The 16,958-nt window shown below is 41.7% G+C and overlaps 1 protein-coding gene across 2 annotated transcripts in view; it reads right to left on the reverse strand.

Moving 5' to 3' along the window:
* AP3M1 (adaptor related protein complex 3 subunit mu 1) overlaps positions 1–16,958 on the reverse strand; it is a 91,854-nt gene that overhangs the window by 19,389 nt on the left and 55,507 nt on the right. The gene's annotated exons all lie outside the window — the stretch shown is intronic.

The raw sequence follows: 16,958 nt of genomic DNA on the forward strand, positions 1-16,958 counted from the left end.
AGTCGGCACCGCACGCGGTACCGACGTCGGGGACCTCACCCCGGGCGATGGGCCAGCCGGCGCCACGCTCGACGGTACCGGAGGCGCAAGCACCGCCGGTACCGGAGGGGTAGGGCGCAACAGCTCCCCCAGAATCTCTGGGAGAACGGCCCGGAGGCTCTCGTTCAGAGCGGCTGCAGAGAAAGGCATGGAGGTCGATGCAGGCGTCGACGTCAGTACCTGTTCCGGGCGTGGAGGCTGTTCCGGGCTGTCCAGAGCGGAGCGCATCGACACCTCCTGAACAGAGGGTGAGCGGTCCTCTCGGTGCCGATGCCTGCTGGGTGCCGACTCCCTCGGCGACCCAGAGCTCTCGGTGCCGACGCGGGGAGGGGACCGGTGTCGATGCTTCTTCGACTTCTTCCGAAGCATGTCACCGGAGCTCCCCGGCACCGACGAGGAGGACGTCGAATCCACCCGTCGCTTCCTCGGGGCCGAGACCGAAGAGGGTCGATCTCGGGGGGGCTGTACCGCAGGAGCCCTCAGGGTAGGAGGAGACCCACCCGAGGGCTCACCGCCACCAGCAGGGGAATGGACAGCCCTCACCTGCACTCCACCCGATGCACCACCGTCCGACGACATCAGCAGACGAGGTCCTGGTACCACCGACGTCGATGCAGCTATCCGATGTCTCGGCGCCGATGCAGAGACCCGATGCCTCGATGCGCTCGATGCAAGGGCGGCCGAGGAAGATGGTCTGGACGCTGACGACGTCGATGCACTCGAAGATCCCGGTGCCGATGCCGACGAAGAGCCCGAGAACAACACGTTCCACTGGGCTAGTCTCGCTACCTGAGTCCGCCTTTGAAGCAGGGAACACAGACTGCAGTTCTGAGGGCGGTGCTCGGCCCCCAGACACTGAAGACACGACGAGTGTCGATCAGTGAGCGAGATAACCCGGGCGCACTGGGTGCACTTCTTGAAGCCGCTGGAAGGCTTCGATGTCATGGGCGGAAAAATCACGCCGGCGAAATCAAAAGCCGAAATGGCGAAAATTGAAGCACCAAAATTTAGAGGGAGAAAAATCTCGACCGAGGCCAAAAAGAGGCCTACCCCGACGACGAAAGAAAACTTACCGGGGCAAAAAGCTGGAAGTACGGGGAGGATTGACACGAAACCCGGTGGAGGGTTTCCGGAGCACTTCCCGACTTTAGAAAAGCTTTTCCGAAGAAAAAAACACGCTCAAAAAACAATTTGGACGCGCGAGGTCAAATTTCCGGGGCCCGACACGGCGAAACACGACCGTACCGAGTGCGGACAAAAGAAGACTGGCCGGCTCGAGCCGGTTTCGGGCGGGAAGACGGCCGCGCATGCGCGGTGCGCGCGGGCGCGCGAGGGCTAGCAAAGGACTTTGCTAGTGAAGTTTCCGATTGGAGGGGCTGCCGTGGACGTCACCCATCAGTGAGAACAAGCAGCCTGCTTGTCCTCGGAGAATGATTGTTACCACCTTCTGTAAAGTATAGCTTGTTATTTCAGTTGGTACGATAGCAGTGGGGTGCTGGTAAGTTTTTAACAACAAGCTCTCCCCCCACCCTGGAATTTGGGGGATGGCGCAGAGATGGACTGGGGTGGGCAATGCATTACTATCTCTCTCCTTCCCCCTCACGTATCAGAGCTCCAATGAAACCATAAGACTCCCATTAAACAACAATTCTTTATAGCCCAAATCAAATGCCATGATCATAATTAACTTTGTATGAACTTGGCTGCTAATAGTGTGCTGAACTGGACAATGTTGGCACATTTAGACTGACTCTGGACAGTTCTGTTGAAGGAAAACCTTCCCTCATTAATCAACATCTTCTCTGTGAAATAGTAGTAATAATAAAAAAAAGCATTCCGCAAAGCAAAAGGAGCAAGTTCCCACATGCCATCTTTTTTTCTTTGTGTAGGTACAGGAAAAAAAAAAAAAAGATTTTAAATGCTCCCAGGTTCCAATCTAATAAATGTTTAATGTGGGATAAAATGCCATAAATAAGTAAACAAACAAACAAACAAACAAACAAACAGAGAGCAACTCAATGTTGAGCACCTGATTTGTCATAACATGATGTCTGTTTTAGTGGCCCTTTACCAGGAGAAAAAAAAAATTTCTGCACGAATATAACACATGCAAGGGTGTCCCTATAACCAGCCCCTCCAAATGACACAATGATTATGATTTATAACGTACTCTATCCATGAAAAGTTATTCCGTTATTATACTTTCTCTGTGTACATCCCTATGCACAAGCCAGCATGTTTGAAAACATAAGTGAGATTAAATAAAAATTAAACAACAAAGAACACCTACCTATTCCAGACCTCCCGCTCCCCCGAGCTGTGTAAAGCCACCCTGGTGGTCTAGTGGATTCTTCAGGGCAGGAAAGATTCCCAGTCTTTCCTGCCTGCTACTGGCGCTGACCTCCTCCCCAGTCCCCCGAGCTTCAGGGTGCCCTCCCAGCACATGCCTGAATCCACCCTGGTGGTCTGGTAGATTCTTCAGGGCAGGAAAGATCCTCAGTCTTTCTTGCCCGGTGCTGATGCTGATCCCCCCCCCTGCAGCCGCATCTTCTTTAAAATGGCTGCCGAGACTTACAACTGCAGCCTCACAAGACTTTAGCTGAAGTTTCACGAGGCTGGAAGTCTCGGCAGCCATTTTTAAATAGTGATGCAGCAGCAAGATGATCAGCGCCAACAGCGGGCAGGAAAGACTGGGGATCTTTCCTACCCCGAATACTCCACTAGACCACCAGGGTGGCTTCAGCCAGGTATGTGCCGGGACCCTGCAGCTTGGGGGAGGAGAGGCAAACAGGGAGTGGGAGGGAGCCCTGCATTCAGTGGTGTGCTGGAGGGAGCAGCTCTGCTGCATTTAACAACCGACTTGCAAAATCTTTAAAAAATTAACTGGCTTTTGCGAGCTTGTGCAAGCCAGCTCCAGCGATAGGCATGGTGCCATATGCTTTGGTCCCGAGGGAAGAAGCTGTGTATATGCCCTTTCTTCCCCTGGTGGGTAATGACAGATTTCATCATAGTCTTGAAGGTACAGGGTTTCAGAAGCGGCGTAGGAAAGGCAAAAGTCAATTGCGACATGTACATGACGAGGAAGCTACAGCAATCTCATCTTTCGCTGTGTTGGCCCGACGCTATGGTTTGAGTTCATTTAATCTGTTTAAATATATACAAGTGCCTCATTATATTGCAACCTTTTGTACTCAGTCAATAGGGTCCTCGCCAGTCAGCCATCTCTTGAGATCAGCTGTGGAAGACGACTAAGGTACAAAAGGGCATGACTGGTAGATTACATACTTACTTTCAAATTAAATTTTGGAGGAATCCCTTTTGAGCTACAGTTGCTAAATGGAAGAGGGAGTTGGGACAAGACTATACATCCGAAGATTTTTTGGAAGTGCTCTTGGGTGGGCAAGCTCTGGTGGAATCAGCTCAATTCAGGGAGATCCATTTTAAACTGTTGCACTGGTTTTATATACCCCCATCTTGCATGTCCAAAGTTTGGCCTGGTGGGCAGCCTGCTGTGTTAAAATGTGCCCATGTAGAAGGCACTTCTTTTTCCATTGCCTCTGGGAATGTTCACAGATTAAGCAGTTTTGGGAAACACTTTGGTTTTATTTGCATATATTAGGGGAATCTATACCTATGATCAAGGTGTTGTGTCTCATGGATAATATTTACAATATTTAATTGCAAAACAACGAACATCAATTATTTCTTCGCAAGGCCTGTCTGTTTGTGAAAAAAAAAATGCATTTTAATTCAATGGATACACCCAGATCCACCTAGTCTTTATATGGAGAAACCTTATACATAAGCTTTTACATATGAAGAAACTTTCTGTGCTTCAGAGAGGGGAGAGGGCAATCACTAAGTTTTTGGTGACATGGACCCCTTTTTGGGGCTCCTTTACTATGGATTTGAATAGTGTTCTTTTGAATTTCTTACTAGTGAGACGTTCATGATGTATTGATTTCTGGTGGGTAGGGAGGGAGTGGAACTGAGTGATATTCTTTGATATAAAACAGTTATCTGTTGATGAACATTTGTTCTTTTTGTATTCCTTCATTGTTTGGTTATATATTTTTGTATTGTTATAAACATGATTTTTTTCTAAAAACTCTCCCCCTTTTTCAGCTGCACTTGGAGAGGGCTGCTTCACTGGAGCACAATCCAATAGGGAATCCCCCCCCCCCCCCCCCCAAAAGTAACATAGTGTAGTCTTGATGTGCCAGAATTGCTACCAGGTGAGAAATTTGTGATCATATACATTTATGGCATAAATGTTACCCAATAGCAACTTCTGTCCCATTGGCTCCCCCAACATAATTAAATATCATCCCTCTGGGTCTTGTATATGCTTGTATGGTTCAAAATATACTTTTATAAAGTCACAAATCCTACCTGGCCCACCCAATCTCTCTGCAGCTTTTTGCTTTGTTACATTTAAGCACGTTTCCTGTATGAATGCTATATCTATCAAATAATTTTTATGCTCTTCACCGGGGAATTGATACCCCCAGTATTCAAGGTTCCCATTTTCAATTTAACCATATGGCTGATAGCCCAGGTTCTGTGGAGAGATCAGGACACACACACACAGAACCCTCCCCCCAGCAGCTAGGCTTCCCTGTGAGAACCTGTTATACCCCCTTCAAAGTGTCACTCAAAATCCCCTTCCCACTGCCCATACACACATCCATTCATTCCCACCACTTCACCAAGCACTCTCCTTTCCACCCACCCTCCTCCCTCCCCTTCCTCATACCAACCATCCCCTCCCCCAGTCTTCCTTTCTCTGCACCTTCATACCCACTGAAAAAAAAATCCAGAACGTCCCTCCCCTTCCCTCTGCAGAAACCCCCACTAGTTAGACCATGAGTCCTTTCCCAAACAAAGAAAGTCCCCTGAGCCAAGGAGGCTTAGAACCAGTAGCTCACCACTGAAACTTTATACAGTAATAGAAAAGTAAAAAAGAGAATAAAAAACAGACGCTTCACATCTACCCTTTCAACTCCACTCATTATTTTATAGACCTCTATCATATCTCCCCTCAGCCGCCTTTTCTCCAAGCTGAAGAGCCCTAGCCGCTTTAGGCTTTCCTCATAGGGAGTCGTCCCATCCCCTTTATAATTTTCATCGCCCTTCTCTGCACCTTTTCTAATTCCACTATATCTTTTTTTGAGATACGGTGACCAGAATTGAACACAATATTCGAGGTGCGGTGGCACCATGGTGCGATACACAGGCATTATAACATCCTCATTTTTGTTTTCCATTCCTTTCCTAATAATACCTAACATTCTATTTGCTTTCTTAGCTGCAGTAGCACACTGAGCAGGTTTCAACGTATCATCAATGACGACACCTAGATCCCTTTCTTGGTCTGTGACTCCTAACATGGAACCTTGCATGACGTAGCTATAATTCAGGTTCCTCTTTCCCACATGCATCACTTTGCACCTGCTCACATTAAACATCATCTGCCATTTAGATGCTCAGTCTCCCAGTCTCGTAAGGTCCTCCTATAATTTTTCACAATCCTCCCACAATTTAACGACTTTGAATAACTTTGTGTCATCAGCAAATTTAATTACCTCACTAGTTACTCCCATCTCTAGGTCATTTATAAATATGTTAAAAAGCAGCGGTCCCAGCACAGACCCCTGGGGAACCCCACTAACTACCCTTCTCCATTGAGAATAGTGACCATTTAACCCTACTCTCTGTTTTCTATCTTTTAACCAGTTTTTAATCCACAATAGAACACTACCTCCTATCCCATGATTCTCCAATTTCCTCTGGAGTCTTTCATGAGGTACTTTGTCAAACGCCTTCTGAAGGAATTGGGCACCGCAGCTCTCTCTCCCCCTCCCCCCAGTAGACCTCCTCAATGGAGAAAGTCCAGGTGTAGGCCAAAGAAAGAAGATTCAATGTCCACATCAACTCATAGTATACCACTGACATACAAGACAAAGTCACGCAGGCAACTGCCTTGTTTCATTCCTTGGTGTGAAATAAACTGCAAACTGAGTCATAACACAACCGCAACACTCCAGCGATGTGAAATGGGCCAGTCGCCTCAGTTCCCATCTGGCAGCTGCTCCACAAAAGTCTTCAAAGCTCTTCAGGTCCTCAAATGTATGTGCTCGGTTGTTATAAGTGAACATTACTCACACCAGGTACTGAATAGCAAACCTCACCCCGGCAATACAATTTGGTGCAGTACGTGGCGAGGAAAATCCAGGGCTGCCAAGATGATGGTAGATAAAGAGCAAATTGGCTCACCCAGTCTGCCATTAGGGTGGTTAGGGTTTGTATCTGTGCAACGCATTCTTAAGTGAAAAAAGATTTCAGCGCTATTTTGAGCTGAGGTACACAATGACTGGTTACCATCTTTTTGCCTTTTTGGGATCCTCTGTATATATTCTACTTTTTTTTTTTTTTTTAATTCAAGCACAATTTGGGTCTCCATCACCTTCTCTGGGAGGGCATTTCAGGCATCCACCACACTTTCTATGTAAAATTATTTTCTGATTCTGCTTCTGAATCTACCTCCTTGCAGTTTCATACTTTGTCCAGTCCAGTGTGGCTTAGTAAACAGGGCCATTAGCGAGGAACAGCCTCTGAAATACATTATTCAAGGTAAGGTGTCACCAACAACCTGCACAGGAAATTACCTCCTTTCTGCTAGCTATTCCTCTCAATAAAGCCCAGAATCCCTCTGGCCTTGGCCACTGCGTTATCATATAAATTTCACTACCTTGTGATCATCAGATACTACCATTCCAAGGTCTCTCTCTTGATTCAAGTACATCAGCACCTCTCCTCCTCACTCTTCAATTTCTGCCCCTCAAATGCATCACTGCAATTATTTGCATTAAAGCGTAGCTGCCAATCATTCAACTAGCCTTTCAGTTTATATAAATCATTTTATTTTTATTACACAACTAATAGACTGATCTATCCTATGTTCTAGGCGGTTTACAAAACAACATTCATAAAATTATAAAAACAATCTCCATCACACAAAAACTAAAATAAAAGATTCCAAACTATAATTAAAATAAATTATCTAGAAAACGTCCAAGTGAAAAAATAAGTCTCGAGTAACTTCTTGAACTGTAAATAATTCTCCACCTTTCTTAATTCCACAGGTAAGTCATTCCACGGTCGAGATCCTTCAATATAAAAGGTTTTGGACCCGATATCCTCCAGTCTAACTTGTTTGTAAGAAGGAATGGTTAGCAATAATGTAACAGCAGATATAAGAAGATGTGGTGGACAGTAAATTCTTAATACACTGGCTAAAGTGATAGGAACATCGCCCTTTACAACTCTATAAATCAAACTCAATGCTTTAAACAGTATTCTCTATTTCACCCGTAGACAATGTAAATCATGAAATACTTGAGAAATGTGATCCAATCTAGAAACCCCAGAAAGAAGTCATGCTGATGCATTCTGCGTCATCTGCAAAAGTTTAATCAAACACAAAGGCAAGCCTAAAAATAGCAAATTACAATAATCAAATAAGGTGTCACAAGAGATTGTACCACTGTCCTAAAATTCAACAAAAAATCCTTCAACCTATGCAACATTCTCAATTTATAAAAGATCTTCTTTACTAATGTTTTAATGTGACCCTGGAATGACCAGGATGAATCTAATATAACCCCCCCAAATACTTAATCTCAGGCAGAATTGAAATAGTGTCCTGATCCATAGTAAATTCTAAAGGAAAAGCAAAAAAAAAAAAAAAAAAAAAAAAAGATGAGTAGGACAAAGCCAAGACTTGTGTTTTTGACATTCAATTTCACCCTATTAGCATTCATCCAAAAATTAATAGTTTGCAAGCAAAGCCGTAAAAAATCCAAAGATTTTTCTACATACCCCAAAATGGGTATAAAAAATTGAATATCACCCATATAGATTTTATAAGAAAGGCCTAATTCTGCCAACAACTTACAAAGAGGAAGCATATAAATATTAAAAAATACTGGGGATATGGCGGAACATTGAGGTAACCCAGAGGCCACCTTAACCCAAGCCGATACATCCTGTTCCACCTCTACTCGGAAACATGTATCACTTAAAAAGGACCTAAACCAGATCAAAACTTGCCCCTGTATACCCAATGATTCCAATATCTGAATTAAAAGTCCATGATGAACAGTATCAAAAGCCGATGAAATATCTAGGGTAACTAGAAAAGAAGGATTCACCCTTATCAAAACCAACTCTCAGACTATTACATACTGAAATCAGCAAAGTTTCTGTTGAATACTTAGGGCGAAACCCAAGTCTACAATCCGATGTTGATCCAAAAAATCTTGTAATTGATAGCACCAACGTTTCCACTACTTTGGCCCCAAAAAAAAAAAAAAAAAAGAAGTGAGGAAAACAGGACAAAAATGATCAACTTTAGACTTATCTAGTGATTCACTTTTCAATAAGGGATTCCCTACAGCTTTTTTCGATACTTCCCCTCTGAAAAGGATCTATTCACCAGAGATGAAAAATATCCAGACACCTCGTGTCAAAGATTTCACTGAACAAATATCCAAAGAATTAGTTGATTTATTTAAACATCCAATCACTTGTTTAACTTGATTCTGAGATACCGGCGTAAATTCCTCTTCCAGGAAATTCCTTTTACAAAGGTGCATAAGGGTCTATGTGTATCTAGCGTGCCCCAAATCTGCATTACTGCCTGGCTACTGCATGCCCCGGGCGGTAATTCTGAATTTGGTCAGCGCCAAAAACATGTGGTAGAAAATATTTTCTAACGTAGCTTACCATCTTGGGACCTACCCCCAGGCTGCTCAGTTTATTCATGAGCCTCCTATGAAGGGCTGTACCAAAAGCTTTGTTGAAATCCAAGTAGATCTCATCCAGTGCGCGCCCATTATCTAGTTCTCTTGTTGCCCAATCTAAAATAAATCAATTAGATATGTTCAGCATGACTTACTTCTAATAAAACATGTTGCCTCAGACCTTTTAACCCACTGTATTGTAGCTAGTTTACTACCCTTTCCTTCAGTAGCATCTGTTACTTCTCCTACCACCGAGGTAAGGCTTAGCAGCCTGTAGTTTCTCATCTCTTCTCCATTATCGCTTTTATGAAGAGGGATCATAGTCACCCTTCAAGTCCTGTAGAACCTCTTCCATTCTTCAGTGGATCATTCCATTAATATCCTTGGATATCCAGTTCCATGGCTTTTTCTACTTTCAGCCAGGCAAAATGTTCATGAACAATCATCCACGAAAGGTGGGGTAGCCACTCCATTCTCATATGTACCTTTGTTTGTCATTTGTGGTCCTTTATTAGGTGTTCACATCGGAAAACAAGGGAAAATGATTCATAAGATGTGACTGTCACTTTCATATGTATTGAATTCCATGGACTCAAGAGTTTAAAGCTTCACTGCTAGCCAATGCAACCTGTAATTAGTGTGCAAATTAAAACAAACAAAAAAAATCCAGGCATTCACACACAGAAATTAAATGTTTGAGCAATGCACAAGACCGTTTTAGGCATATGCATTTGATAGTCATGAGACTCTGAAGAATGTTAGACCAGTCTGTGGCACTGATCTTGTTTTCACTAACAGATTCTATTTTCTTTGGCTTTATGCTTATTTAAAGTTACTTTCCTTTTAATTAAATGAATTGCTATGACAGCAGCCCTTTCAGTTATTGTACTAACACATAACATAGTAAATGGCGGCAGATAAAGACCTGTATGGTCCATCCAGTCTTCCCAACAAGATAAACTCATTTTACATGGTATGTGATACTTTAGATGTATACCCAAGTTTGATTTGTCCTTGCCATTCTCAGGGCACAGACCGTAGAAGTCTGCCCAGCACTCTTCTTGTACTGAGTTCTGAAGCTAACGTTAAAGCCCCTTAAAATTTACACTACAGCCCATCCCTATCTATTCAGTCATGATCAGGGCATAGACCGTAGAAGTCTACCTAGAACCGGTTTGGTTTCCCAATTACTGGCGTCTCCACCTAATCTCTGCTAAACCAGGGGGGGGGGGAGGCCGACAGTCGCTCAAAAGCGCATGGTTCGGGATAAGGTATCTTTCAAAGATATCACCAAAACAGGGAAGATAGAGTATCCTGATAGTGAGGTTGCAAAAGAGACCGTAGTAGATCAGGTGTCCTTAAATAAAAATCAGACAAAAGATTGCAAATTAATACTGTCAAGTATTGAGCATGATGTAAATAGGAACAACAAACAGTTTGAAATGTCTATATGCGAATGTCAGGAGTCTAAGAAATAAGATGGGAGAGTTAGAATGTATTGCACTAAATGAAAAATTAGATATAATAGGCATCTCTGAGACCTGGTGGAAGGAGGATAACCAGTGGGACACTATCATACCGGGGTACAAATTATATCTTAGTGATAGGGTGGATCGAATTGGTGGAGGGGTAGCATTGTATATTAAGGAGAGCTTTGAATCAAATAGATTGAAAATTCTGCAGGAAACAAAACACTTCTTGGAATCCCTATGGATTGAAATTCCATGTGTAAAGGGGAAAAGGATAGTGATAAGGAGTGTACTACCGTCCGTCTGGCCAGTATGAACAGACGGATGCAGAAATGTTAAAGGAAATTAGGGATGCAAACAAACTGGCCAACACAATAATAATGGGTGATTTCAATTACCCTAATATTGACTGGGTAAATGTAACATCAGGGCACGCTAGGGAGGTAAAATTCCTTGATGAAATCAAGGACTGCTTTATGGAGCAGCTGGTACAGGAGCTGACGAGAGAAGGAAAAATTCTAGACCTAGTCCGTAGTGGAGTGCATGATCTGGTGCAGGAGGTAATGGTGTTGGGGCCGCTTGATAACAATGATCATAATAAGATCAGATTTGATATTAGCTTTGAAGTAAGTATACATAGGAAATCAAATACGTTAGCATTTAACTTAAAAAAATTAGACTATGACAAAATGAGAAGAACGGTGAAAAAAAACAAAACAAAACAAAAAAACTTAGAGGAGCAGCTGCGAGGGTCAAAAACACCATCCTGGAAGCCCAGGCCAAATATATTCCACGTATTAAAAAAAGGAGGATGGAAAACCAAATGATAGCCGGCATGGTGAAGGTGAGGTGAAGGAAGCTATTAGAGCTTTGAAGTAAGTATACATAGGAAATCAAATACGTTAGCGTTTAACTTTAAAAAAGGAGACTATGATAAAATGCAGGGCTGTGGAGTCGAAGTCGGAGTCGTGGAGTCGGCAGCAATTTTGGGTACATTGAGTCGGAGTTGGAGTCGGCAAAAATGTACCGACTCAGACTCCTCATACATTTGAATAAAGTACTTCTCTGCTGTGAATAAAGCTTAGTACCTAGTTGTTTCACTAGTGTGAAGTCCAGCTGAACTATTTTGCTGGAGAGCTTCCCTCTGCTCAGTCTCCCTTTGCATTTACTGACCTGCTGTAGAGCACCTCCTCTCTGACCCCACAGTGAACTTAAGCTCCAAAAGAAGATCATTCAGCACACACAGATAAGGCAGCAGAGAGACTCCACCCAACTTCCTCTCTCTCTGCAAGAAGAGCTTTATATTTTAGTGGAAGTGGCACACAATTCACAATGGCAAAAAGAATGTCAGGAAACATGACAAAGTCTGCTGTTTATGAACACTTTACAATATCAACAGATGGGAAACATTATGTATGTCAATGTATTATAGAAGATGATGATGGTGAAAAAGCATGTGATGCAAAAATTAGCAGTTTCAGTGGTTATGAAAAAAATGCACCTACAAGAGCATCAAATTTAAAAAGACACTTGCAGCATTTCCATCCTAAAGTGTTAGAAGCTGTGAATGAGAAAGATAGCAATGAAAACATTCCATCTACTTCAGGGTCAATAAAAGATCAGAAATCTACTGGAGGCCAGACACAACTATCAAGATTTTTTACAGCTGACAAAGTTACTATAACAATGACACCAGAAAAATTCAAAAACCACATCATTGAAATGGCAGTAAAGAATAGTATACCACTATCTTTTTTTTGACAACCAGCCTTTTTAGGCTTAAATGGAGAAATGGCTAAAAAGCTTGGAGTTTCTCTGGAATGAGAAAGTATAAGGAAACTTATACTTGAAGAGGCCAAATGTAAGAAGGAAGAACTAAGAAAAAGTCTGACGGGACATTTTGTCTTTATTAAAATGGATGCATGCACACGTCACAGAGTCAATTATTTTGCAATTAATGTTAGATTTGCTGATGAAAACAAAAAAACAATAACCCGGACATTAGGAGTAAAGGACACTCAGGCACATCATACCAGTGAGTATCTGCAGAAGTTAGTGGAAGGTGTTTTAGAAGATTTTGAAATTAAAAAGGAACACATTCTATGTATTGTTACTGATAATGCTTCAAATATGTTAAGCACAATTGAAAAAATGAAGGAAGTTGATGAAGAAAACAGCATACAAATATCAGAAGATGACAGTTCTGCAATTCAAGAAAGCTGTGAAAGTTTGGATGATATTGCTGAAGAAGCATCTAAGCTTATTACCATTCAACTTATGCGTTGTGCTGTTCATACTCTGCAACTAGCAATAAGAGATGGATTGAAGGATCGTCATGCGGCTACACTAATTAGCAAGTTGAGGCAAGTAGCTGTTGCAGCCAGGATCCCTAAAACAGATGCTATTCTGAAGAGACGTGCTGGAAAAGGAGCCATTTTGGATCAAGCAACGTGCTGGGGAAGCACTTACTTGATGATAAAGCGTTTGCTTGAACTAAAAGACTTTCTTGAAGAACTGGACAATGTAAATGTTTCATTAAAAGAAAACCAGTGGGCTCAAGTTACAGAATTAGAAAGGCTACTTTCTTACCCTTTTGCTGTTACCAAGAAGCTGCAATATGAAGATTTAACACCAGGTAAATTCTTCTTGGAATGGAAGGGCTTGATATATAACCTTAACAAAAGTGGGGGGTTAATTGCTGATGGCATTGTATCTTCAATGAGGAAAAGAGAAGAGCTCTTGCTGGATAATCAAATTCTCTTAGCTGCTATTTATGTTGATCCAATGAGCCGAATTTTGTTGAGCAGTGACCAAATTGCTACAGGAAAACAGGCACTCTATGCCATAGCAGTTCGCATGAAAGGGTTGCTACCTGAAACTCATAAACCACTGGATGAAGCTAAAGCTATAAATACTGGTGGTAATGGTAACTCAGGTTTATCTTCTTCAAATGAAGAAGAGAATTTTCAAGCCTATTTGGACAAAATGGAAGCTTCAAAAGCAAAGCGATGTCGGTTAAGCATGGAAAAGCAACCTGTAAATGTCCATATAAAGAAATTCATGCAAGAGTTTTTTTAAAGGATTAAAAGAAGTGGAAAAGTTTGACCGCTCATCAAAACTGACTATAGAAGAAGCCATCATTGTTTATCCAGAGATTGTCAGTGATGCAGCTAGAACCGTAACAGCAATGCCACCCACCCAAGTCAGTGTTGAAAGACTGTTTTCAGCACTGAAAATAATCAAATCAGATTTAAGGGCTTCTATGAAGGAGGATCTGGCAGAAGCAATTCTGTTTCTAAGAACAATATATTAGTTAATTTTGGATTATGTTTAACAGCTATTCTACAGCTATATATGCCAAGTTTAAATAATATATAAGTTGTTTTAGGTTTTCCAAATGTTTTTGGTTTATGTAGGTTAACTTTGATTTTGTTCTAATTTCCAAAGGATGTTGTTCTAGAATTTCCAAAGGATGTGGTTGTTCCAGATTTTTATACTTGCTAATGCTATGATGACTTTATACTTGATAAAAAAAACAATAACCATAACCTTGTTTTTTTATGTGTGTTTTTTTGTTTAAACTTTAGGATTAATGAATATTTATAGTTTTTTTAATAAATAAAATAAAAAGTCACAATGACATAGATTTTAAACCCAAACATTAACATGCAGCTTTGCATGCTGCACTCTTTCAGTCAACATGCAAAAAAAATACATATTAAAAACTGAGGAGTCAGAGTCGGAGGTACCATAAACTGAGGAGTCGGAGTCGAAGGATTTTTGTAACGACTCCACAGCCCTGATAAAATGAGAAGAATGGTAGAAAGAAAACTTAGAGGAGCGACTGCGAGGGCCAAAAATTTCATCAGGCGTGGATGCTGTTCAAAAATACCATCCTGGAAGCCCAGATCAAATATATTCTGCGTATTAAAAAGGAGGACGGAAGACCAAACGACAGCAGGCATGGTTAAATAGTGAGGTGAAGGAAGCTATTAGAGCTAAAAGAAAATCCTTCAGAAAATGGAAGAAGTAACCGACTGAAAATAATAAGAAATGGCATAAGGAATGTCAAGTCAAATGCAAAGAGCTGATAAGGAAAGCTAAGAGGGACTTCGAAAAAAAGATTGCGTTGGAGGCAAAAACACATAGTAAAAACTTTTTTAGGTATATTAAAAGCAGGAAGCCGGCAAAAGAATCGGTTGGACCGCTAGAGGACCGAGGAGTAAAAGGGGTGGATCAGGGAAGACAAAGCCGTAGCAGAGAGATTAAATTAATTCTTTGCTTCGGTCTTCAAAGAGGAAGATTTGGGTGGGATACCGGTGCCAGAAATGGTATTCGAACCTGACAAGTCGGAGAAACTTAATGAATTCTCTGTAAACCTGGAAGATGTAATGGGGCAATTCTACAAACTGAAGAGTAGCAAATCTCCTGGACCGGATGATATTAATCCCAGAGTACTGATAGAACTAAAAAATGAACTTGTTGCGCTACTGTTAGTAATATGTAATTTATCCTTAAAAACGAGCATGGAACCGGAAGATTGGAGGGTGGCCAATGTAACGCCGATTAAAAAAAAAAAAAACGTTCCAGAAGAGATCCGGGAAATTATAGACCGGCGAGTCTGACGTCGGTGCCAGGCAAAATGGTAGAGAGTATTATAAAGAACAAAATTACACAGCATATTAATGAGACAAAGTCAACATGGATTTAGTGAAGGGAAATCTTGCCTCACCAATCTACTACATTTTTTTGAAGGGGTGAACAAACACGTGGATAAAGGTGAGCCAGTTGATACTAAGTATCTGGATTTTCAGAAAGCGTTTGACAAAGTACCTCATGAAAGACTCCACAGGAAACTGGAAAGTCATGGGATAGGAGGTAGTGTTCTATTGTGGATTAAAAACTGGTTAAAAGATAGAAAACAGAGAGTAGGGTTAAATGGTCAGTATTCTCAATGGAAAAGGGTAGTTATTGGGGTTCCCCAGGGGTCTGTACTGGGACAGCTGCTTTTTAACATGTTTATAAATGACCTAGAGATGGGTGTAACTAGTGAGGTAATTAAATTTGCTGATGACACAAAGTTATTCAAAGTCGTTAAAGCACGGGAGGATTGTGAAAAATTACGAGACTGGGAGACTGGGCGTCTAAATGGCAGATGACTTTTAATGTGAGCAAGTGCAAAGTGATGCATGTGGGAAAGAGGAACCTGAATTATAGCTACCTCATGCAAGGTTCCACATTAGGAGTCACAGACCAAGAAAGGGATCTAGGTGTTGTCGTTGATGATACGTTGAAACCTTCTGCTCAGTGTGCTGCTGCAGCTAAGAAAGCAAATAGAATGTTAGGTAGTATTAGGAAAGGAATGGAAAACAAAAATGAGGATGTTTAAATGCCTTTGTATCGCACCATGGTGCAACCGCACCTCGAATATTGTGTTCAATTCTGTTCACCGTATCTCAAAAAAAAAGATATAGTGGAATTAGAAAAGGTGCAGAGAAGGGCGATGAAAATGATAATGGGGATGGGATGACTTCTCTATGAGGAAAGGCTAAAGCGGCTAGGGCTCTTCAGCTTGGAGAAAAGGCAGCTGAGGGGAGATATGATAGAGGTCTATAAAATAATGAGTGGAGTTGAAAGGGTAGATGTGAAGTGTCTGTTTACGCTTTCCAAAAATACTAGGACTAGGGGGCATGTAATGAAGCTACAATGTAGCAAATTTAAAATGAATCGGAGAAAATGTTTCTTCACTCAACGTGTAATTAAACTCTGGAATTCGTTGCCAGAGAATGTGGTACAGGCGGTTAGCTTAGCAGAGTTTTAAAAAGGTTTGGACGGCTTCCTAAAGAAAAAGTCCACAGACCATTATTAAATGGACTCAGGAGAAATCCACTATTTCTGGGATAAGCAGCATAGAATGTTTTGTACTTTTTGGGGATCTTGCCAGGTATTTGTGACCTGGATTGGCCACTGTTAGAAACAGATGCTGGGACCTTTGGTCTTTCCCAGTATGGCAATACTTATGTACTTATGTAGAAATTCTCCAAATTAATGTTCTCTCTTTAAACAATGAAAACCTGTATGATGTCAGAAACACTCTTGCTGCTTATTCTCACAGGCATTTTTACATTTTTTTAAATGTCATTACAAAACAGTTTAAATCCCAATTATGTGTGTGTGTGTGTGTGTGTGTGGGGGGGGGGGGGGTATTGGTATGTCATACATATTTTGTTTTGAGAATGACAAGCAAGTTTATCTTATCTCATTTCATTTATCTGCAGCCCCTCTTCCATCATCAGTTTCTACCTGACAGAGCAGTTACAGTAGTGTGTGTGCATGCTGGGGAGGGGGCTGTCACCAGTTATAGCCTCTTCTTTTTACAATAATGAGAACAGATAGCTATTATGCACATACCATGGGCCTTATTGAATAAAGATGTTTTCATTATATACAGAATGGGGAAGTCATTCAGCTATATTATATAGGCAGTAAATATGAGGGTGACTGGTGACTATAGCTCTATGTTAAGGGGGTCAAGCTAAGCCACTCCCAAGTTTTACTTCATTGCATGCATGTCGATTCTGTTTTCCATAGGGAAAGTCAGGACTTCATCTCTGTGCATGCATGAAGTAATAATCAGGACTGGATC

This window comes from Microcaecilia unicolor, chromosome 5 (genome assembly GCF_901765095.1).
Source record: "Microcaecilia unicolor chromosome 5, aMicUni1.1, whole genome shotgun sequence".
NCBI lineage: Eukaryota > Metazoa > Chordata > Amphibia > Gymnophiona > Siphonopidae > Microcaecilia > Microcaecilia unicolor.